Below are 22,580 nucleotides of genomic sequence, written 5' to 3'. Positions count from 1 at the left end.
ACAAGTACACATATAATCCCTATAACCGGTAGGCTGAGGCAGGAGAATAACCATGAGTTCTAGTCTTGTCAAAAGTTGCATACAAGGGGCTGGTGATGCAGCTCAATTGGTAGAGTTCATGCCTAGCACACACAAAGCCTTAGGTGTGATCTCCAGTACCATATAAAACGAATCACGGTGACACATGCCTGTAACCCCAGGACTGTGGGAGGCAGAGGCAGGAGGATCACCAGTTCAGTCATCCTTGACTTCATCGAGTTCAAGGCAATCTGTGGTAGTTCAAAACAACAACAACAACAACAACAACAATAACAACAACAACAACCAGTATCCTCGGAACAAGAGTCATTGCCCTATGTACAAGCTGGGTGTGGTGGCACTCCAGGAGACAAAGGCAGGAAGATCAGGAGTTCAAGGCCAGCCTCAGGTACATAGTGAGCTTGAGAACAGGAGACCTTTGGAGGGGAAGGAGGAGGAAAAGGATCAGCCTCAAGGGACCGGCTTGTAGCCATGTTGGCACAAAGACAAAAGTGCCCATCACGATTCTCAGAACATCCTCTCTGTTAGGAACGACTTCCAGGTACCGAGGCACTAGGAAGTTACAGGTAGGAGTAAATAAGAAGGGCCTATCAAGACTCAGTGGTTACATCAAGTATCTTGAAGGCTGAGAAAAAATACTATATTTGAAGCTCACAAAGGTTAAAACCTTAAAGGATGCTGGGGACTTGGGGCCTGAGGCAAGAGAATGGTTAGGTTTGAGGTCCATCTGGGCTACAGAGTGGCCTTTTCCCAACACACACATGCACAGGCGCGCACACACACTTCTTCTTCTTATTTATTTATTTATTTGGTTTTTCGAGACAGGGTTTCTCTGTATAGCCCTGGCTGTCCTAGCACTCACTTTGTAGACCAGGCTGGCCTCAAACTCAGAAATCCACCTGCCTCTGCCTCCCGAGTGCTGGGATTAAAGGTGTGCGCCACCACGCCCGGCCACACACTTCTTAAAAGGCACCCTAGTCACGTGATTTGGACACCCATCTTTCACCAGGTGAAGTACTTAAGACTCAACCTCCAAGAATCCCACGAAGCCCTGCAGATGGCTGAGTTCTGACCCAATCCTGGGACTCTGTGGTACGGAGAGCAACCCTGAGGCCTATGAGGTCTATTCCACCCTATCCCAGGAGGCCCTTTGCAGGGAAGCCAAGGTCTAAGTCAAGTGACTGGTTTTAGGGTTGAATACTCAATCCTTTCATTTCCAAGATGAAGAAAGCTTCTGGAAGCTTTGCCCAGGCCCTTCTGAGGCAGGGCCTTACTTATCTCTTCCCACAGTAAGCTAACTGATTGCCCTTAACCCAACAGACTGTTCCAAACAGCTTCGCCATGGTCTGCCTTCTGCTTTCACTCTTTCTATTCTGGCCAAACTCAGGCCCTAGGTGGTAGGAATATAGAAACTGATGGAAGTAGGTGGTGTTTGCTTCCAAGTCATCATTAAGGTTAAAACTTTGGCTGGGCAGTGGTGGCACACGCCCTTAATCCCAGCACTCAGGAGGCAGAGGCAGGTGGATCTTGTGAGTTCAAGGCCAACCTGGACTACTGTTGAGAGTTCTAGGACAGCCAAGGAGTACACAGTGAAACCCTGTCTCAAAAAACAAAACAAAACAAAATGGTTAAGAAGACTTTGAAGTTTAAAAGGCCCAAGACAGTTACTTATGAAAGTACTAAAAGAGCAGGGTGTGGGGGGGAAGGGGCCTTTAATTCCAGAAGGCAGAAGCAGGCAGATCTCTGGGAATTCCAAGACACCCAAAAACCACACAGAGAAATTCTGTCTCAAACCAAACCAAACCAAACCAGCAATAAACAAACAAACAAAAACAAAAGAAAGAAAAAGAAGAAATGAATGAAATCCAAGGAAACCAGCGTATCTATTTAAATGTGCCAGAGGCTCATCTGAACTTCCGGTGGCACCAGTGAGCAGAGCTTCCGTGCTAGCAGGTGAAAGGGCTTAACTTTAACTGGTCAATTTCACGCTCATTCAGTGTCTTCCAGCCTCCTAGTCTCCAGCTCCGTTCCAGCTGCTGGCTTCTCCAGCCAGCTTCCTTTGTAGCTGAAAAGCTCAGAAGGGGCAGGTGCTGTCTCCAAATGGACCGGTGCAACTAAGTCCTCTCAGGCCATCGTGTAGATGCCATCTGTTGAATGGGGACGGGTAACACTCTGTGGTTCAAACTTGGTTGCTCCCAGTCTCCCTGCTCCTGGGCGGTATCATGGATCACATTTACATTCAGGATGGAAGAACGGTGCGGGATGGGCCTGAGCTTCACTAAAGAAACAATAGATGGAACACAGGGTGGTTGAACTTACAAATTACATCAGGAGGAAATACACACAAATTATTCAAGCCACCAGCCAACTCCGATGCTAGTGTCCCTCCAAAGCTATTGCGAGGCTGACATCAGGCCGAAGAGGCTTCTGTTCAGAAGAGACACCGGCCAGGAAAGGCTTGTGTTGGAGACAGCCCAAAGGCTCCAGCCCGACAGCCTTTGACCACAGCTCTGATTCCTTGTCCAGGAGGTGGCCCTGGGGGAAGAGGCCTGCCTTGGGGGGACTGTTTAATGATTTGCCAGCAAAGAACACAGCAAACAGAGTGCTGGCAGCTGCAGGGACAACACTGGAGAGTAGATGTCTTATTCCCACCCGCAGTATAACCTTCCAGACATGGAATAACGACAAAAGCGAGATGGCATTGGGAGAGCGTGGGGTGTGGATGCCATTTGGTTGGGGCTCAGCATTTCACTGGGTCTCTCTCTGTGCGTGGTGCCTGGATATCATAGCAATTGAACCAGCCAGTGTCCATCTTCTGAGTAGTTCAGAGATGTCTAACAGCATCTCTTTAGCTCCTAGGAACTAAAACGTAACATACGCAAGATGTTTTCATTCATTTAACAATCCCTAAGATAGCTATTATGCGCATGGGCCTGCCCAAGTGGTCTCAGAGGCCAGAGGTGTTAAATCCCCATGGAGCTAGGTGGTTTGTGAGCTGCCTGGTGTAGGTGCTGGAAATTCAACTCAGGTCTTCGGAACCACTGAGGCATCTCTCCAGCCCAGTAGGATTTTTTGTTTGCTTGACTTTTTTTTTAAATGGTAGAATTCTAAGAACTAAGGAGAATAAGATCAGAAAAACAGTCTTATCTCATGTGTACAGGAGTATATGGTGGGCAGCTGGAGAGATGTCACAGGGTTAAGGGCACTTGCACTTGTTGCTCTTACAAAAGACCTAGGTTCAGTTCCAGCACCCATATGGTGGCTAATTAATCAACTGTAGTTTCAGAGAAGCAGACAGACTCTTACCAGCTGCCACAGGCCCTTGCACGCCCGCGGTGCAGAGATGCTAACCCGTGTGCATAAAATTAAATCAAATTAAAGTGTCTCTCTCTCTCTAGATTTATTTGTTTTATGTGATTACATTGTCACTCTCTTCAGACACACCAGAAGAGGGCATCGGATCTCATTATAGATGGTTGTGAGCCACCATGTAGTTGTTGGGAACTGAACTCAGGACCTCTGGAAGGATAGTCAGTGCTCTTAACCACTGAGCCACCTCTCCAGCCTCTAAAGTAAGTTTCTTTAAAAAAAAAATATATATATATATATATATATATTATATATATATATATATATATATATATATATATATATATATATATTTAAAAAGTATGATGGGGCCGGGCAGTGGTGGCGCACGCCTTTAATCCCAGCACTTGGGAGGCAGAGGCAGGTGGATTTCTGAGTTCGAGGCCAGCCTGGTCTACAAGTGAGTTCCAGGACAGCCAGGGCTATTCAGAGAAACCCTGTCTCAAAAAAACAAAAAATAAATAAATTTAAAAAAAGTATGATGGGAAAGTTTGTTGTATACTAAAGTCCCTTTTCTTTCACTTCCCCCGGGCCTTGCCCTATCTCCTTTACTGATCAGGGACAAATGGCACCTCCACTATGTCCTGTGAGCCAACACCTCCCATAATCTTACACTGGTTTTTGTCCTCAACTCCTCAGAACAAGGTCCTTCTCTACCCCCTGGCCAGCTCCTCGTTCCTAGATTTGAGCACATTCCATTTATTTCCCTAGGCCCTCCACCTAATCCATTCAAAATTCTTGGAGGACAGAAGATGTTGGATCCCCTGGAGCAGCTGGAGTCGCAGGCTATTACAAAACACCTTGGTGGATGCTGGAAATTGAACTTGGGTCCTCTAAAAGGACAGCACGTACACTTTAACCACTGAGCTACCTCCCCACCCTCTATTTAAAATTCTTAAGTAACTGTTAGTATTAATCAGCGTTCCACTGCGGCCCCTCCCCATATCCATTTCCTCTATGAGAGGTCCTGGTTATATAGTAGGTGTTCAATAAAATATTAGTCATGTTCTCCTTCCTGCAGAGTACATCCTGAGTCCCTCAGAGTCAGAGGCAAGGCCTCATGTCACTGCTTGCACAATGCCAAGCACAAGCAGGTGTTAGGACAAACAGATGACATGAATTTGGTGAGCGCCTTCTCATTTGATCAGGAAATGACTATTTTCAGATTCCTGCTTTCTCTTCAGAAACCTGCAAACCTCTCCAACCCTCCACATTGGAGTCTGGCCTTGAACTCCAGGAGGGCTGTTATACAACAAGCACGTGTATGCGGTCTATGGACTCCCTGTAAACTCAAAGTCAGCTCTACAGTTTTGGCCCTCATAAAAAGAGAGAGAGAGAGTTCTCACCTTTCCTTTTACCCAGCATGCCTTCTATTCCTGTGAAAAAGACTCACCTTTTCCAGGAAGACTTTCTTCCTAGTGACCTAGTCCTCTCTCAGGATCGGTGTGGGGAGCCAAGCAACATTGCAAAAAGCGCCCCCCCACCAACACCTATCAAAGAAATGGCTCTGCTCACCGACGAGTCAGTCTGAAGCCTATTACTTACCGCCCTGTGTACGCATGCACACAAGGTCTTAAAGCCACACGCTAATAGCACAGGAAATGCAAATTCACGGAGGAAGAGGTCCACTTTGAGATTAGAGGAATGTGGAACGCATGCCTAGACTAATTTGGTCTCTGTCCACCGCTTTGGAAGCACTCTCTTGTCATTTGGGGCCCTGAAGAGACATCTCCAGATTTGACCCGAAAGCTATCTTGAGGGAGAAGTCACTTAAATACTATTAAATCAGTTTAGAAAACATCCCTTTAACATCGCCCCAAAGAAGCTCTTGCTTCCCACAGGGACAGACTTTAGCTTTAGCTGGCTGAGCGTCTTGGGTGAACTCCAATCCCTACTAAAATTTTATGACAACCAAGCCCAGTGGTCTGCACGGAGAAGTTCTGGGAACTTCAGTTCAGTCCCTGCACTATTCCGAATTTTTTCACCCAAGGGAGTCTTTTTTGCTTACCTGTGAGAGATGAATTAATTTCTTTCTCTTTCCTTTATACTCAAAAAAGTTGATACGCATGAAGCCCATGATCATCACTGCCAGCCTCTGTTTCTGCTTCCCAAGGGCCTGCAGCCCACCCAGCCTGGAGGGTGTCTATATGTGACCTCATGCGGAAGGCACATGTATGTGCAAATATTCCAAGCATCCCTTAACTTGTTTGTTTTGTGGACTCTGAGCTCTCTGTTGTTTCCTAATTGCTCAAGCCTCTCTATTTTCTTGCCAGGCACAGATAGTTAAGAGATACTGAGAAGATAACCAAGAGCTGGTAACCAGTAACCGGAAGAGGACTCTACTCAGTTATCAAGCTGGCCCCAAACAGAAGTTCCTGTTGACATTGGTCAGGAGACTCAGAGAAACGCCATGGGCATACTGAGTGGGTAGAGGTCCTTTGAGAGTCAGGGAGGGGAGCCAAATTCTTAGGTTGGAGAGTTCACAGGGCAATGGCGATCAATACGGCACTTTTGATCTGCACAGTTACTCAGGTACAAAGCGCCACTACCCTTTGTCCTTCTTTATGTTTCTCTCTGCTAATAGAACTCTTTACCCTAAATTAAGATTATTATTTAGCTTTGATGTTGTCTTTATATTTGCAAAGTACTTTATAATCCCCCATTAGCTATTTTATTCTCTTCTCATTAGCGCCACCCACTTCGAAAAGGTTATCTCAAGACTGAAGAGACAACACAGTGAGCTCTGAGCTTGTGACTGGATCCTGCCCATTGACTTCATAGATTCAAGCTAAGGGTGCTTGGTAGACCACACAGGGAAGCACAGAGTGAAAGAGCCAAGAACTTTACAAGAGTTTTCTTGGAGGAGTGGGAGAGACCCAAAGGCCAATCAACTGCTCTCCAGTGATGTGATAAAAGCCTGTGCATTTTTACTTTAATTTGTTGGCAATAAAATTGAGAGTTTCTCACGAGTGCAAATTAAGAGTATGGTAACTAAACGCATCTTTACTAGGAAAACGGCCCTCTTGACTGACTCATTGCCTCCATAAACAGAGCTGAGAACAGAGGGAAAAAAAGTGTCTGAACATAATGGTGTCCATCCATTGTTTCTTGAGAAAGAGACCAACACTAATTGCAGAGATGTGTCCCTTGGTGACTCTGAGCCTGGACTCTGTCTGGATCCTTCTCGCTGTCTGTGACAAGTGGCTGGGCTGGTGCTGCTCTTCTGACTACCCTCTCTTTGTTATGTTTTCCTCTTTCTTTCTTCCTTTCCTTTGCCTCTCATGGAAATACACCCACACTTCCTGAGGAAATGCGCGCTCATCTCTAGTAGGCACTCTCTTCAGGAGTTCCCATACACTCTAGTGTTTCCAGATGATTGCTACATCAGGTCTCTAAGGGCAATCTGGCCTGTGGTTCCATAGGCCCACTAGACGTCATTTGTTGTCTTAATGGTACCCCCGAACTCAGGTTTAAGCATCACCTCCTCCCAGCACGCCACCCTAAGTCAATAACCCTTCTTGTCTGACTTACCTTTGTTAGTGTCTCCACCCTTTCCCTGGAGACGCAGACTGAGCACCCAGAGCCGATATGAATCCTTCCTGTATCTAATCACTAGTCTTGGAGAACTACCCTTTCTGTCCCTAGAGTCAGAGGCTCCAGCCAGTCTCTCAACCTTCTAACAGTCTCTGTTTCACTGTACGAACAATCTTCCTAAACTAAATACTCTAGCTCCATCGTTGCTCTGTCCAGATATGAACAATCTTCTGAACTAAGTTCAGACCTTGGCCTATCAACTCGAGGTTTGCTGTACAGCCCCCGGAAGCAGTAAACTTGGTTTTGCATTTCAACTCTGGCACTTCTAAGATGTGATGGATCTTCCCTATCTGAATCTCTATCAAAAAAAAAGAGGGGGGGGGGAGTAGGCCCAGAGAGATGTCCTAAGCAGTTAAGAAGTGTGTATTGCTTTTGCAGAGAATCTGAGTTAAGTTCCTAGTGCTGTGCTGGGAGGCTCACACTGCCTGTAATTACAGCTCCAGGGAGATGTGGTGCCTCTGGTCTCAAGGGCATCCACACTCACATGTGTGCACCCAAGTACAGGTACACATACACAACTAAAAATAAAGTTCATCGGTTAGGTATGGTGGCGCATGCCTTTAATCCCAGCACTGAAGAGGCAGAGGCAGGTGGAACTCTGTGAGTTCAAGGCCAGACTGGTCTACAGAGTGAGTTCCTGGCCTGCTAATAATAATAATAATAGTAACAATAACAACATGAACGACAACAATAATAATAATAATAGTTATTATTATCATAACAACAATAATAAAATAAAACAGTAACAATAACTGTTTGGTTTCAGACCCTGGAACAAGGGACGGAGGTGCAGATTTCAGGCATCAAAGCAGACCTGGAGCCTCCGGGTTCTTCCTGCATCCTTCAGTCCCTAGCTGGCATATCCTGCTCCCAACCCTGAACTTTCCAGCCCAGGGGCTGGCTGTCCTTCCCCCAGCTGTTCTTCCCTATATAATCCAGACATTTTGGGCCTCTCTTTCTTTCCCTTCTCCCTCTCCTCCTCTCCCTCTCTCTGAGAGTTCTCTTTCTCGATTTCTCTTTCCACTTCTCTCTCTCTCCTTTCCCATGGTGACTTCTCTGGTCTTTGTCCTCGGGGCCAGAGAACCCTCCTGAGAGCAGCTTCCCAATAAACCTGCATTTAATATAATCTGATTTGGCTTGAATTGGCTCATTTCACAATAAATAAATAAATTAATAATAATAATAAATTTTAAAAGAGAACAGTATCCAAAAAGCTCACTGTAGAAATGGTCCCATATTTAAGGCACTAGCTATTTCCACACACAGTATGGCTACAAAGTATGACTTCTGTTTGTCTCCTTGGTGTCATCCCTGTTTCTTTCCTGAGTGTACCTCTTGTCCAAAACAAATGGTCTGACAGTTCTCACACTCTGTTGGAATATGACCTATGCAAGCCCCACTAAGCCTTCAAGTGTATACACATGTATGCACTGCTTCTTTCATGGGGAATCTCAGAAATGCCCCAAATGTCTTGTGTCCTTTTAAACTATTATATACTATCTTTTTTTCCTTTCTGCTTTATTTCATGAGAGTATCACTCCAGGGGAGGCTTGTCTTCATATCTCACGCAGCAGTGTCCTAACATAATGATCAATAAATGAATGCTTTATTGATATTAAAAGCCTGAGCTTTTGGTCTCCCAAGAGTGTGTTTGCTTGAATTACCCACTAAGCACTTTTTAAAATAGCAAACAATTGAAAGAGAAGCTAAGTGAGTCTGGAACTCAATCCAGTGCTACGTCAGCCAACAGGAATGGTCCAGACCTTGCTCCCACTTAAGATGCAATAAGTTGGTTATTGGGCGAAGCCACAGAAGTCTATTTGCATACCTTCACTTTTATTTTATTCTACTTTACTTTGCATGTCAAGGCCGAAGGTCAATGTTGAGAATCTTCCTTGGTTACTTACCACTTTATTTTTGAGATAACATCTCTCCCTGAACCTGAATCTAGAACCTGATCACTGGTCAGTGAGCTCCAAGAATTTACCTCTCAACTCTGGCCTCACCTCCCAGTGCTGACGACCTAGCTGTATGCAGCTGCGTCCAGCTTTCCAGCTGGGTGCTGGGATCCACGCTTGGGTTCTTATGCTTGTGTGGGAAGTCGCTTTCCCAACTGAGCTGGCTGCCAAGCTCCATTTGAACACACGAAACATTATTTTTAGAATGACAATGTGTATGAGTGTCTTGATTGCATATATGTATGCATACTATGTATGTGCCTGGTGCCCATGGAGGTCAGAAGAGGGCATCAGGTCCCCTTGAACTGGAGTTCGGATGGTTATGAACGACCGTGTGGGTTTGGGGAACTGAACCCTGTCCGCTACAGGAGCAACAAGTGCGTTGAACCATCTCTCCTGCGTCTCCCCCGCCCCCACTTGAATACATTTAAGTGAGACCGTATTTGTCATAGAAATGGGCAGGACAAATCGCAGGTCGTCTGTCCTAGGAATCAATCTCCATTAGGCTGACAGCGACTCCACCCATGCAGAAAAGGAGGTTCTAGCAGCCATGTGTTTCATGGGTTCTGACAGTGCTTCTACCTTCCTCTGGCTGTCTTCCAATACTTTCCTCTTGGCCCAGTTAACAAGTGGGTAATTATATGACATCAGCTATCATAGGGTGGCTGGAACATAAGGCGCTCTCAGAGAGCCATATAATCTGGCACCAAGTTTCTGAATCACCAACCCCAGGTGCATGGGCTCTCCCCACACACTACATCCCTGCTTCATAAAAGCCACCTTATCTGTGATTTCTGTTGACACAGTGACTGCACCGAGGGGCGCTTTCCTCTGCTCTTCTTTCTTACTGTTTGTTCTCTGTCCGGGCGGGTACTCCTGTGTTCAAGCTCGTAAATGGATTCTTAGGGTGCAAGAGCGGCACCCAGTCACCTGGCCTCGCTTCTCCCCTCGGGCAGGCTGACCTCGGGAACAGCAGCATAGCTGGTAGCTCAGTCAACACCCACCTGGAATACTTCAAAGGTTGAGTCCCCCCTCCTAGCCAAATCACTAACCACTGTCTGTCGCTCAGCCGATGCTAAGCCTGGGCATTATCAGACCTGTGTCTGGAGCTGTTTTTCTTCCCACAATAACAGTCCCTAAGCTTCCCTCCAAGCCCTCTGTAAGGAGGAAGGATCAAATGGTACCCAGTGTTCCTTGTTAAGATGCAGGGAATCTCTTGATGTGACCATGGAGCCGGTAGAGACGGACAGACACGCATAGAGACATTCCCTGTGGACGCATCAGAATGGTTCTGAAATGTGTCCCATTACAAAGTTGGCAAGTATTTGATGAGCAACTACTTTCTTCCTAAATTGTGCTGGGTTGCCCTCAGTCTCCTTGAGGCCAGAACACACATGGCTTACACAAGGCCAATGATGATGCCAAAGGGTATATTATCTAGCACTACAATCTGTGGTACAGCCAATAGGCTTTGCAGGATTGTGAGGGTCTTCAAATAGCTCTCAAAGAGGGAAGGGTTTGGATAGGAGAAAAATAGCCATATTTTAAAAAAAAAACTGGCTCTGGTCTATTGACAACTTTCAAGTGGATTATTTTTTTATTTTTTATTTTTGGAACACCTTAGCTTTAGTCTTGAGAAGAAACAGAGGGCTAGGCCAGAGGAAAGTGCCTTTTAATCTGTTTCTCACAAGTCTTCGTTTGAAAAGAAAAGCAGCTCTGAGAGCGTCTTAGCTAGGCCACTGAGGGGGCTCAGTAGGTAAAGCTATTTGCCATGTAGGCCAGATAACCCGAGCCTGGTCCCCAGAGTGCCCAAGTGGAAGAAGTCTCCCCAAGGCTGTCCTCTGACCTCCACACACTTGCCATGGTACATGCATGTCTACACTCACACACACAGTAGTAATAGTAAAAATAAATAATTTAAAAATGTTTGGAGAGCTGGGGTAGGGTCAACACTGTGAAGGCAACTTGAATATGAAGAGCCAGGGTCTGAATGTGTGGAAAGTGAGAGATTTTGGAGCGCTCCATCCTAAATGGATGTCTTCATTAAATCAACCTCTCCCTCCCTCCCTCCCTCCCTCCCTCCCTCCCTCCCTCCCTCCCTCCCTCCCTCTCTCCCTCCCTCTCTCCCTCCCTCTCTCCCTCCCTCCCTCCCTCCCTTCAGGGCTCAAGGATCTAAGTGGAGAGGAGGCAGAAAGATTCTCAGGAACAGAGATCATGCATGACTCATGCCAAGGAAACAGTGGCTTGCAGACACAACAGGGCTGATGTTCATATGGACTCATACACATGTGAACTCACAGACTGTGGCAGCACGCACTGGACCTGCACAGGTTCAAGCCAAATGGGGTCCCAGCTCAGAGAGGGGGAAGGAGCCATGGGCTCACACCCCCAATTAAGAAGCTATCTATAACCCAGGCAGTGTTGGCACATGCCTTTAATCCCAGCACTCGGGAGGCAGAGGCAGGTGGATTCCTGAGTTCGAGGCCAGCCTGGTCTACAGAGTTGAGTTCCAGGACAGCCAGGGCTACATAGAGAAACCCTGTCTTGAAAAACCAAAAGAAGAAAAGAAGAAGAAGAAGAAGAAGAAGAAGAAGAAGAAGAAGAAGAAGAAGAAGAAGAAGAAGAAGCAGCTATCTATTCTATAGTGGACAACTACTTATAAGGGGAAAATTAGTTTTCTCCAATAGAGTAAACTAATTGATGGGTATATCGACCATACTTTAGGGCAGGCCCCATACAGACCAACACAGAATGTACTAGATGGTTATTTGGGGCGGGGGTAGACTTTTCCTCTCATTTTGCTTTATTTGGGCATTTTTCTGTCCTATAGGTCTTTTGCTTGTATATTTTTGTTTCCATTTTTAGTGGGGATTTTTTTGTGTGTGTATTTCCTGAGATTTTCTTTTTTTTTTTTTTTAATAAAGAGAAAGGGGGAGATTGGCTAAGTGTGGAGGGTTTGGGAAGAATTGCAGGGAAAAAAAAAGACAAGCATTTGTTCTCCCATACGAGCAAAAAGAGTCGCCCTAAAGTTCTGAACAAGCGGTACTTATTATTGAATCAGTATTGGGTAGGGTTCTGTGGCTCGCACCTGCCATGCTAGCACTCTGGAGTCTGAGGCAGGCCGAGTGATCATGAGTTGGAGACCAAGTCTGGGCAACACAATGGGTTCAAGGCGACCCTGGGTACATCGAGCAAAATTCTTTCCCAAACAAACACTCTTCTCCCCTCAAAAACAAAAACAAAGACAAAAAAACCAAAAAACATTCAGTGCCGTGAGCATCTTAATTCTACTCTCAAGATAAAAACGAGAATGGAATGAAGGAAAATGAGGAGTAGCAAACCCCAGCTCTCCCAGAATCAGGCTCCGTGGGGGCTTGACCTCAGGCAGCAGCAATTATAAGGGGGGAATCGAAAAAGCTGGGGGAGGGGTACTGAGAGCATCTGCAGACAGACTAGACTGCAGGGATGAAAGAGAGGGAAAAGCTGGGTGTTCTAAACCTGAGAAATGGGTCGGGGGGGGGGGGCTCAATTCAGTAGTTCAACTACTAAAATTGGAAGGATGCAGGGATTAGCATGACCTCTGAGGATGGCATACAAATTCGAGAAGTGTTCCATATTTTTTTAAAAACAGGACAAAAGATGTTCATTAACCAAAGGGGTAGCTTTCAACAGGGAATGTCTCAGTCAGTCATGGAGAGGCTGAAGGAGAGACAACATTTAAACCTGGTAGGCAGTTGGCGATGGAGAACGGCAGTCTGAGTCGGGCTCGGTGATCCATGCTTGTGTGGCCGGGACTCAGGAGGGTAAAGCAGGGGGACTGGAAGTTGGAGGTCACTCTGGGCAACCTGGGCTACATAGTGAGTTCTAGGCCAATCCGCACTGCACAGTGATATGCTATCTCAGCAGCAACAAGGAGTTAGAGTTTGAGTGGGTAAATTGGAGGTACAAGCTTGCAAAAACACTGCTCATGTCTTTAGACATGGTCATAGGATGGAACATTTTATTTTATTTTTTAAAAATATTTACTTATTTATTTTATGTATATATGAGTACACTGTAGCTGTCTTCAGACACACCAGAAGAGGGCATCAGATCCCATTACAGATGGTTGTGAGCCACCATGTGGTTGCTGGGAATTAAACTCAGGACCTCTGGAGCCAGTGCTCTTAAACACTGAGCCATCTCTCCAGCACCAGAATGGAGCATTTTAAATGCTAAGTGTAACATATGAAAATGTTCAGAAGGAAAAAGTTCCAGAAAAGGAGTTTGTGGCTCTTTCTGGGTTCATCGGAGCTGGCTTCTCCACAGTGAGTCGGCAGGGATGGGGCTGTGTTGTTTGCTTGCTATGATGCCACTGGGCAACTCAAACCGGCTTGGTTTTTCCTTTTTTCTTATTTAAAAAAAATTGAATGTGATTATTATTGTGTGTGTGTTTGTGTGTGTGTGTGTGTGTGTGTGTGTGAGAGAGAGAGAGAGAGAGAGAGAGAGAGAGAGAGAGAAGTGCACATGCCACAGCCATGGTGCTCACAGCCATGGTGCTCACGTAGAGGTCACAGAACAACTTGGTGGCATCTGTCTCTCCCTCTCTACCTTCATGTGGGTTCTGGGATAGGACTCAGTGTGTCAGGCTTGTAATATTAGCATCAAGTGCCTTTATTCAATAAACCTTCTCACTGGTCCCAACTAGATTTTTGTTTTGTTTTGAGTCAGGGTCCTACCAAGTAACTTGGGTTATCCTATGTAGACCAAGCTGACCTTGAACTCCCAAGTGCTGAGCTTATGTGACACCACGCCCAGCCACTCAGTTGGTTTTAAAGATTGATTGATTGATTGATTGATTGATTGATTGATTGATTGATTTATATGAGGATACTGTAGCTGTACAGAACTTCTGCTCATTCCGGTCACTCTGCTCACTCAGTTCTTGCTCAATCTAAGCCAAAGATGTATTTATTATTATCTGTAAGTACACTCTAGCTGTCTTCAGACAGCACCAGAAGAGGGTGGTTGTGAGCCACCACGTGGTTGCTGAGATTTGAACCCAGGACCTTCGGAAGAGCAGTCAGTGTTCTTACCCACTGAGCCATCTCGCCAGCCCGCCAGTTGGTTTTAATACCACCTAATGCATAGACTACAGGATTCACTAGCTCAGGAAAGTGGAAACTCCTGAAGGCAGGGAAAACTGTAAGCCTTCCCTCTGAAGATGACACAGAGACTGGGCCAGAGCTTTGTCCTCCGGAGCCACATTGCCAGTTCTGTAGTCTAGCTAATATTTTTTCCCTAATGCAGGTTCCCACAAGCTGCCTGCTGTTTTCAAATCAATAAGACATTGAATGGCTGCTGGTGGTAAGTAGGTAACTGACCTAGCCTCGGGGACATGACCTCTAAGGCTGTGTTTTATCTCCGCAAGCAAGACAAAAATCTGTCACAACCAAGTGGTCACTTAGGAAATACTAAAGCCAATCTGTCTTAAGCTTTGTTTGGCTGCTGCCTTGTGATAACAGCAGAAAATGTTGATGCCACAAAGAAGGTAGGAAGTAGCCTAGAGCAGTGACCCTCGACGTGCAGCTCCAGGCCAGCAGCACCAACCCCACCTGGGCATTTTCAGAAAGTTTCAGGCCCTATATCAGACGTGCCTGGCCAGAAACCCTTGAGGGAGGGCTGGACACTGCAAGCCTTCTAAAAGTCCGTGGATACACTGTAAGCCTGTGCAACCGTGACTGGAAGAGGAGAAAACAATTCCTGGTATTTTCTCCACTAAACACAGAAGAAAATCAACCGGAATGGGAAGCCAAAATTCAAGATTGGTCACGTCTCAAAAGGCAGGTTCTGTAGTCGTGAAGAAAATTAGAGGATCCCTCTGTCACCTCCCCACCCTCTGTCACCTCCCCACTGCATTGAGGCTGCAGGTGACCTCAGAATTGACCAGTGCATGGCTGAGCCAGTCAGGGAGCAAGTTTCAGAGCTTCCTTACACAGGTACTGTAGGAAATCTGGGATTCTATAATTGTGCTACATAACTAGGCCCTACCATGTGCTTTCAAATAACCACGCTCCCGTCCACCATGAACAAGTAACAGTGCTGAGCAAACTTGATCCGTTTAGTGCCTGTGCTCTTATAAAGAGATGCACGGGTTTCTTTAAAGATGGAATTGCTGCTTTTTCCATAAAATGGGGAAAATATTAGTTGTCTCAGAGGCCAATCCCTGATGGATGCTGGGTTGTACATTCCCCGACCTCTCTCTCTCTCTCTCTCTCTCTCTCTCTCTCACACACACACACACACACACACACACACACACACACACACACACGAGTTTACTGAATACACCAAAGGCTGTGGGCTGGGCACTAACAAGAACACCTTCAGCAGCTCTGTCTTTTTTATATCCCAGTTCCCTAAAGCGATCTTCAGAATCAGCACAGAAAAATCCAGATGGCGAGAAAACAGACAAACCTCAAATGCAAAATAAATAAGACAACCCAGAAATCTGAGCTAAGAGCAAAGTAAACAACTGAAATAGGAGTCAGATGAGGGGCTCAGGTCTACAGCAGCCTGTGCCTTCCTGGATGAATGTCTCCTGGCTCTCTGTTTTCCTTTAGTTGGGAAGAAGCAAGGCAAATGCTAATCTACTGTCCTGCAGAGGAAGCGTTTAGCTGCTTGCACTTGAGCTTTTGGTAGAAGGAGCAAACCCTGGATCTTTGGTCCTCGGCTTCAGCAATATTCAAGTGAGGTTTTAGTACACATCTATTGAAACCTATGGCCTAGGTTAGGCATCTGGACATGCCGGTAGAGCGCTTACCTAATGTGCAGAAGGGACCTGGGCTTGATTGCCCAGCAGTGAAGAAAGCAGACAAGGTGGGTCATGCCTATCATCCCAGAGTTTGGGATGTGGAACAGGAAGATCACAAGTTCAAAATGATCCTTGACTACACAGAAAGTCTGAGGCCTAGGCTGGAGACACTCAAACAACAAACACACACAAACACAATTAGGACACAATCTAAATTCTGCTACTTGGCTTTATCAAATGAATTCTTTCTGCTGACATTAGTCTCTACACATGAACATTTTCAAAGATATCAGAAAAGGATTTCTCTACATCGGGCATGGTAGCTAATACCAATGGTTCCAGTATGTGGGACATTGACAGGAGGATTGCCTTGAATTTAGAGCTACATAGTATATTCCAGACTGGCCTAGGTTACAGAGCAAGACTCTGTCTAAACTGAAAAGATGAGGCCGGGTCAGAGTGTCTTTGGTAATTAAGGTGCTTTGGTAAGTTGTGACTAGATTTTCTGGATCATTGTTAGGGTCCAGAATACCCAGTGGGAAAACAGGTCTCGGAACTCTACTACTCTGCCAAACTCTAGCCCATTCTCTAAAGGTAAGGTTAAGGGGCCGCTGGCGCAGCTCAGCTGATAAGAGTGCTCGCTTAGTAAGAACTAAACCCTGCATCTGTTCACCAGCGCGGCGGCGTACCCTGGGTGTGGTGGGTCACTCCTGTGATCCCCGCGCTGGGAAGGTGGAGGGCAGAGGGTCAGAAGCTCAAGGTCAATCGCAGTCTGGACTATGTGAGACGTGGTTTCAAAAAACAAACACGCAGCTCACAGGCTTAATGATTTCAGTTAAGTGCCCGAGTCACTCAATAGCTCAGCAACTTTCAGTAGAGAAAGGAAGTGAAAGAGAGACTTGAATGAAGCTACATATTTTTTTTTAACATGTTGAAAAATATTTTACTTTTCACAGAATGCCATGGGGTTTCCCCAACAGCCCTGGGTGCATGGCTACTCTCTCACTGTGAGTGCCCATAAAAGCCACTGTACAGCTTACTTGGCACTTACTATAAACTCGGACAGCTTATCTCTCCTCTAGATCTCGTATTGTCTTAAGGTCTCAGTTAGCTGGCACCTCCAGGGCAGGAATGTTTGTTATCTTTGGCTCCAGTCGGGGTGGGGGCTCCATAGCATAGCATTGTACCCTAAACTAGGGTCTGGGGATATTGGGCAATTGTATAGCTAATTGGAGACATCAAATACTCTGAGGACCAAACTCCGCATCAGTGTGGAGCCAAAGGGGCAGAATGAAATGTGAAGGGGGCAGGGGAGAGGAGGTCCCAGAGTTTGCAGACACGAGTGTGGGTGGGAAATGAGAGTTTCGACCTCCTTCCCGGCTGATTGTTCCTGGCCCCACTCCCCACACTTTGCCTTCCCAGGATCAGCCAGGTGCAAGGCAACAGGAAGTCCCATAGTTACTGCTCCAATGCCTGAAGCTTGAAAGGCAGTCATTTGGAGAAGGCTCCATTATATGTTCCTGCATGTCCTGGGTCTTGGTGCTGTGCACAGAATACCACGGCTGCAAAGCCATTGAGGAGGCCAATCCTGGATGCCTGGCTCCTGAGCAAGGGAGATGAAAGGCTTCTTCTAATGTAATAAAGGACGGCCTCTCGGTGCCGTTTGAACTGTTTACAGACTGAGTTAACGATTACAGGCAGTGTGTATCTTGGCCAGGTGCCTGAAATTCTTACCCACCCGTCAGATATTATCAAAGAGCCCTTCCATGCCTGGCTGGAGTCTTTCCAAAGCACCTCACAGAGATGCCGACACAAAAGGAGTGTTCAGAATCTCTCTCTCCTCTCTCTCTCTCTCTCTCTCTCTCTCTCTCTCCCTCCCACTCTTTCTCCCTCTCTCCTTCTTCCCCTCAACTCCCCCCCTTTCCTCTCTTCCCTTTCTCCTGGACCCAAGCGAAATAGTAAAAAATCAGCCATGAATCAGGTGCAGAGGACATTGAATACTGAAGACTGCTTTGGACAGAGGAAAGGGTGAAGGTCTGTTCTGGGTCTAGGAGACTCCGGATTAGGTATAGGTAACAGTCTTTGCAGCCGGGAGCCAGAGGATGGTAGGGTAGACAAATAAGATCCTAGACATGAAACAAAAATCCATACTATGTGATGTGGCAAACAGTTCCTAAGCAAGAGACCTGAAAGAATTGACTACATATAGAAACACCAGACAGAGAAGAGAAAGGGCAATGTACAAGCTGGAAAAGAAATCACCTCGATGCCAGAACAGAATAGGGAACTTAAAAAAAAAAAGTCCAGCCTAGCATTGGTGGTGCCTGCTCAATAATCCTAGTGCTTTGGTGGCTGATTCGGGGTGAGCACTGCAAGGTCATAGCCAGCCTGAGCTACGCAGACAATATCACACCTGGACTATGCAGTAAGATTCCCAATTGAAAAGCCAAACAGGCCTGATGTGGTGGAACCCATTCATAAACACAGCCCTTGCAAGGTGCAGGTAGGTGGAGCCAGGGCACAGGAAGACCTTGCCTCCAAAACAAAACAAAAGGCAATAAAATTAGGAAGAACTAAGATGCCTCTTTCTGGGGATGCGTCCCAGGAGCCTGGATGGCACGCGTCTGGGAGAGTTAGAACCCTGAGTACGAATCACGTGATCAACAGAGATCACGGAAACCAGCTAGTCTATGACAAGAATACCAGACCTATCACCAACATCGGTGGAAAAAGCTTTCTGGGTACACAGACAGCGAAGAACACTCAAACCAGAGAGCACTGAGCCTGCCAAGAGGAAGCTAGAGGATTTTATGACCTATTAAGTACCTGTTGGTCTCTGAATGCATTTGAAAGGGGAATAAATGATAGCCTGCATGGAGGACAGAACTCTCTAAGGTTGCTATGGGAGATGTTAGTTATCACTCACTCCAAAACTTCTTACCTCAGCTCTCTCACATTCTAAGGAGAAATTACCTGATTTTCAAAAAATTTCCATACGTGGAACCATGTGGAAACACAATCCACTAGAAACACAAGTCACGTGAGCCAGAATGGGCTAGCATTGTAATTGTGATGGATGCAGGCACAAGATCTTCAATAAGCTTCCTCACACGGTATGGTGTGCACTTACTGCCCACGGCCTAGAGACCCTACTAGTAAGACAGATCAGTACACAGGAATTCAAAGAGGCCAAGCAGAAAGGCAGGACTTGGGCCAGCGATCCACCAGGGACTGGCAAGGGATTTCAGAGACTAACAACCAAAAGGGCACAGGCGACAGCTACGTCTCCACTAACTGGGCTGCTCCAGATGCATTGGCACCACTGAGACACCAGCTGTGTCTTTGAACTTCAGGACAACTAGGGGAAAAATAGGCCCTTTCATCCTCCCATCCCTTCTCTCCTCTAGAGCTGGGGGGAATCCACGGAGGCACAGTGGCTCCCCTATTTTACAGACATTCCAGACACCGTACCTCGCAAGCTGAAACCCTATCCCAGGTTCTCCAAAGTAGGGCACGGTGCTGCACAGGCAAGAGTAGCAGGAGAAAAACGGAGCTCCTTATCAGCTTTCCATAGAATGGCTTTGCTTGGACAGGTTGGCAGTATATAGAAATAGATAAGCCACACTAATTTCCTTCTTCACGAGATTGCCACCACAGCCTCGTTCTGCCATCAGTAACAAGCAAACCCAGCAAATATTAATCAGGATCTTTAGTTACTCTGGGGAAACAATAGAAGGTAATGGCTTAGCAAAAGCCAGAAAGTGTGACAGCAGTCCCTGTCTATCCAAAGACTAAAGAAAGAGAGCATGGTCAGTTGAGGCAGTCTGGGGTAATGGTAAGTTTCCTACTTTGAAACACACACAAATTGCACATGCTGTGCCAGATGCCAGATCTAGCTCTGCACTGAGATGCATTTGAGCAACAGCTCTGAAGCAACCTCACTTCATCAAGGACAGTTTATCACTGCATACACTCGAGCGTCAAGGACAGTTTATCACTGCATACACTCGAGCTTCTATAGATGGTCAGAATTCCATGCTAAGTAAATCTATTATGGCAATAAAATCAGAAATCTATAAAACCCCATAGTTTGAGAGATGTTCTTCTGAAAGAAAGATTATGTAACACCTCATGTCAAAGATCTAGTGTTAAACTCAAAAGAAAGAAAGAAAGAAAGAGCCGGGCAGTGGTGGCGCACACCTTTAATCCCAGTACTTGGGAGGCAGAGGCAGGTGGATTTCTGAGTTCCAGGCCAGCCTGGTCTACAGAGTGAGTTCCAGGACAGCCAGGGCTACACAGAGAAACCCTGTCTCAAAAAACCAAAAAAATAAAAATAAATAAATAAATAAATAAAAATAAAAACAAGACATCACTTCTAAAAAAAGAAAAGAAAGAAAGAAAGAAATAGAGGGGGAGGGAGGGAGGGAGGGAGGGAGGGAGGGAGGGAGGGAGAGAGGTGTGTGCTGGGTCTACCACTGAAAAGGGAGAGAAAGGTTCATCTAACTAACCCTTTTCTAGATGATTGTGGGAACTGCTGCTTACAGCTACAGAGCAAACTACACGGGGATGGGGATGACGTCATACCTCAGCATTTCACTGTGAAGTCCCCCAGGAACAGCCTTGCCACTGAAATGGGGAAAACCACAGACAGGCCCTGCCATTTCTGTTCTTCTTTGTCTAACTTCCTCTGAAATGTAAACCTTCATCTGATGGAGAGAGGGAAAGGCCTCTTTCTAATGGGAAGACACAGAAGACATGCAGCCCAGCATGCAGTGCGGTTGCACGTTACCGTAGCCTGCAGATTAACATCTCCATGTGAGCGCTAGCAGCATCACACCGACTCACTCAACAACTTCATTTAAAAGCATTTACTAAAACTCCAGACAGGGGGCCTGGTGCAGTGTGCGGCACAGAAGGGGACAGACAGGCCATCAAAATCCCAACCTAAGGAGCATAAATACAAAAGTGATGTGTGTGCTGTGTGCGTGCGTGCGTGCGTGCGTGCGTGCGTGTGAGAGAGAGAGAGAGGGAGAGAGAGAGAGAGAGAGAGAGAATGGTTGATTTAGCAGTAAGCACAGATTCTTACAAAGCCGGAAAGCTGTGTTAGAGAAGGGATGGCGGTGCAGGTTAAAATTCAACACAGCTGAGGAGAGATGAACAAGCAAAGCCTAGGGAGAGACATTTGCAGAGAAATTAGCCTTCACTTTTGAAATTAGCTAAAATTATGAGTAGAAGAAGGGAGTTGAGCAAAGGAACCAGAGGGGCCAAAGGCTCATCTATTTGCAAGTGACCAATCTCTGTCTCAGCAGGCAAACTTTCCAAGGACAGATGGCCGGTTTTACAGCAGCATCCCCAAATGCAGCTCTCTTAAGAGACCAGTCCAGACAGAGTTTAAGGGAAGCAGTTTCCCCTAAAAGGGTGGAAAATTAAGCTTTTAGAATTCATCCTCTGGCTGGAGGTACAGCTCTGGTAGAGTATTTGTCTGGTAGAGTATTTGTCCAGCATGCATGAAGTTCTGAGTTTCATTTCCCCAGCACAGCATAAAAGCAGGTATGGTGATACAAGCCTTTAATCCTGACACTTGGGAGGGGCAGGAAGAGGATCAGAAGTTCAAGGTCATACTAACAAATTCAAGGCCAGTCTGGGATAAACAAAACCCTATCTCAAACAAAACTCACACACACACTCTCTCTCTCTCCTCTCTCTCTCTCTCTCTCTACACACACACACACACACACACACACACACACACACACACACACATACTCATTCTCTAAGCTGGGCATGGTCATCCCAGCACAATCCCAGCATTTGGAAAGCTGAGGAGGGAAGGAGGATCCCAAACAGTTGGGGGTCAGCCTGGGCTACATCAATTCCAGGCCAGCCTGGGCTAAGAGTTAAGCCCTGTCTCAAAACACCAAAGTGGGGCATTCTTCATTCTCTCTACAAATACATGTAAATACATGTGTATTTATGTTCAAGATAACCTTTCTTATTGTTTTCAGATACACATTCTCCTGGTAGAGTCATAGATGCTTCAGTGTAAAGTTGAGTAGGATGACAATTCCAGACATTTTCCCATCAGTCACAGCCACACCACATCCATCCTCAGCTTCAGGATCCTGTAGAACCTGAGTTCTTTTGGCTCCAGTACTGGTACTTATTTGCTGGAAGCTTTGGGGAAACTGAGCACATCTGTCTCACGCCCGTGTGGCCGGTGACCCCAGCACGCAGGAGGCAGGTACAGGAGAAACAGGAGTTCAAGATCAGCTACATAATAAGCTACAGGGTAGCCTGGGATACACAAGACTCTGCCTCAAAAAATGAAATTGGGCTGGGCACGGTAGCAAAAGCCTTTAATTCCAGCAGTAGGGAGGCAGAGGCAGGAGAATTTCTAAGAGTTTGAGATGGTTTGGGCCTACATGGTGAATTCCAGGTCAGCCAAAGCTACATACCGAGGCCTGGTCTCAAAACAACAACAACCTCTCCCCACCCCCACCCCCATCAAACAAACAAACTCAACTGAAAAATATGGTTGTGTGTAGACAGACAAATGTTATTGTAGGATAATCACTTAAAATTTTAAAACAAACAATTAGGACTATTAATAACATGCCTCTTTGTGTGCATGCACCACAAACCTAAAAGCAATGAACAACATAAAAAAAAAGAGTATGAAGAAGAAGAAAAGAAGAAAGAGGGGAAGAAAAGGCTGAGGGGTACAATTCAGACATAATGCAGCAGGAGAGCGCTGGTCCTGATGCTATCCTCAGCAGAAGAGAGACAGGCACCGACAGACAGACACACAGACACACAGGGAGACGCAA

General features: G+C 46.2%; 1 protein-coding gene, 1 long non-coding RNA gene and 1 pseudogene across 3 annotated transcripts in view; 1 reads left to right on the top strand and 2 right to left on the bottom strand.

Annotated features, from left to right (window-relative positions):
- Rnf43 (ring finger protein 43) overlaps positions 1-22,580 on the bottom strand; it is a 72,453-nt gene that overhangs the window by 28,477 nt on the left and 21,396 nt on the right. The window contains exon 1 of one of the 2 annotated variants that reach the window (NM_001363437.1): positions 6,940-7,166. The exons of the other annotated variant lie outside the window; for it this stretch is intronic. The gene's annotated coding sequence lies outside the window, so the exon portion shown is untranslated. Of the gene's footprint in view, positions 1-6,939; positions 7,167-22,580 lie in introns of those variants that run through there. 2 annotated transcript variants of the gene reach the window in all.
- Positions 1,736-7,539, bottom strand: 1110028F11Rik (RIKEN cDNA 1110028F11 gene). The gene is made up of 2 exons (NR_045139.1): positions 5,417-7,539; positions 1,736-2,317 (listed from the first exon to the last, which is right to left on the bottom strand). It is a non-coding gene; the product is annotated as an RIKEN cDNA 1110028F11 gene (long non-coding RNA).
- On the top strand, positions 12,482-12,581 carry Gm25968 (annotated as a pseudogene).

The sequence above is a fragment of the Mus musculus genome, chromosome 11 (genome assembly GCF_000001635.26).
Source record: "Mus musculus strain C57BL/6J chromosome 11, GRCm38.p6 C57BL/6J".
Taxonomy (NCBI): Eukaryota; Metazoa; Chordata; class Mammalia; order Rodentia; family Muridae; genus Mus; species Mus musculus.
Note: the sequence above shows the minus strand (reverse complement) of the source record. Positions and strands in the feature narration are given on the sequence as shown.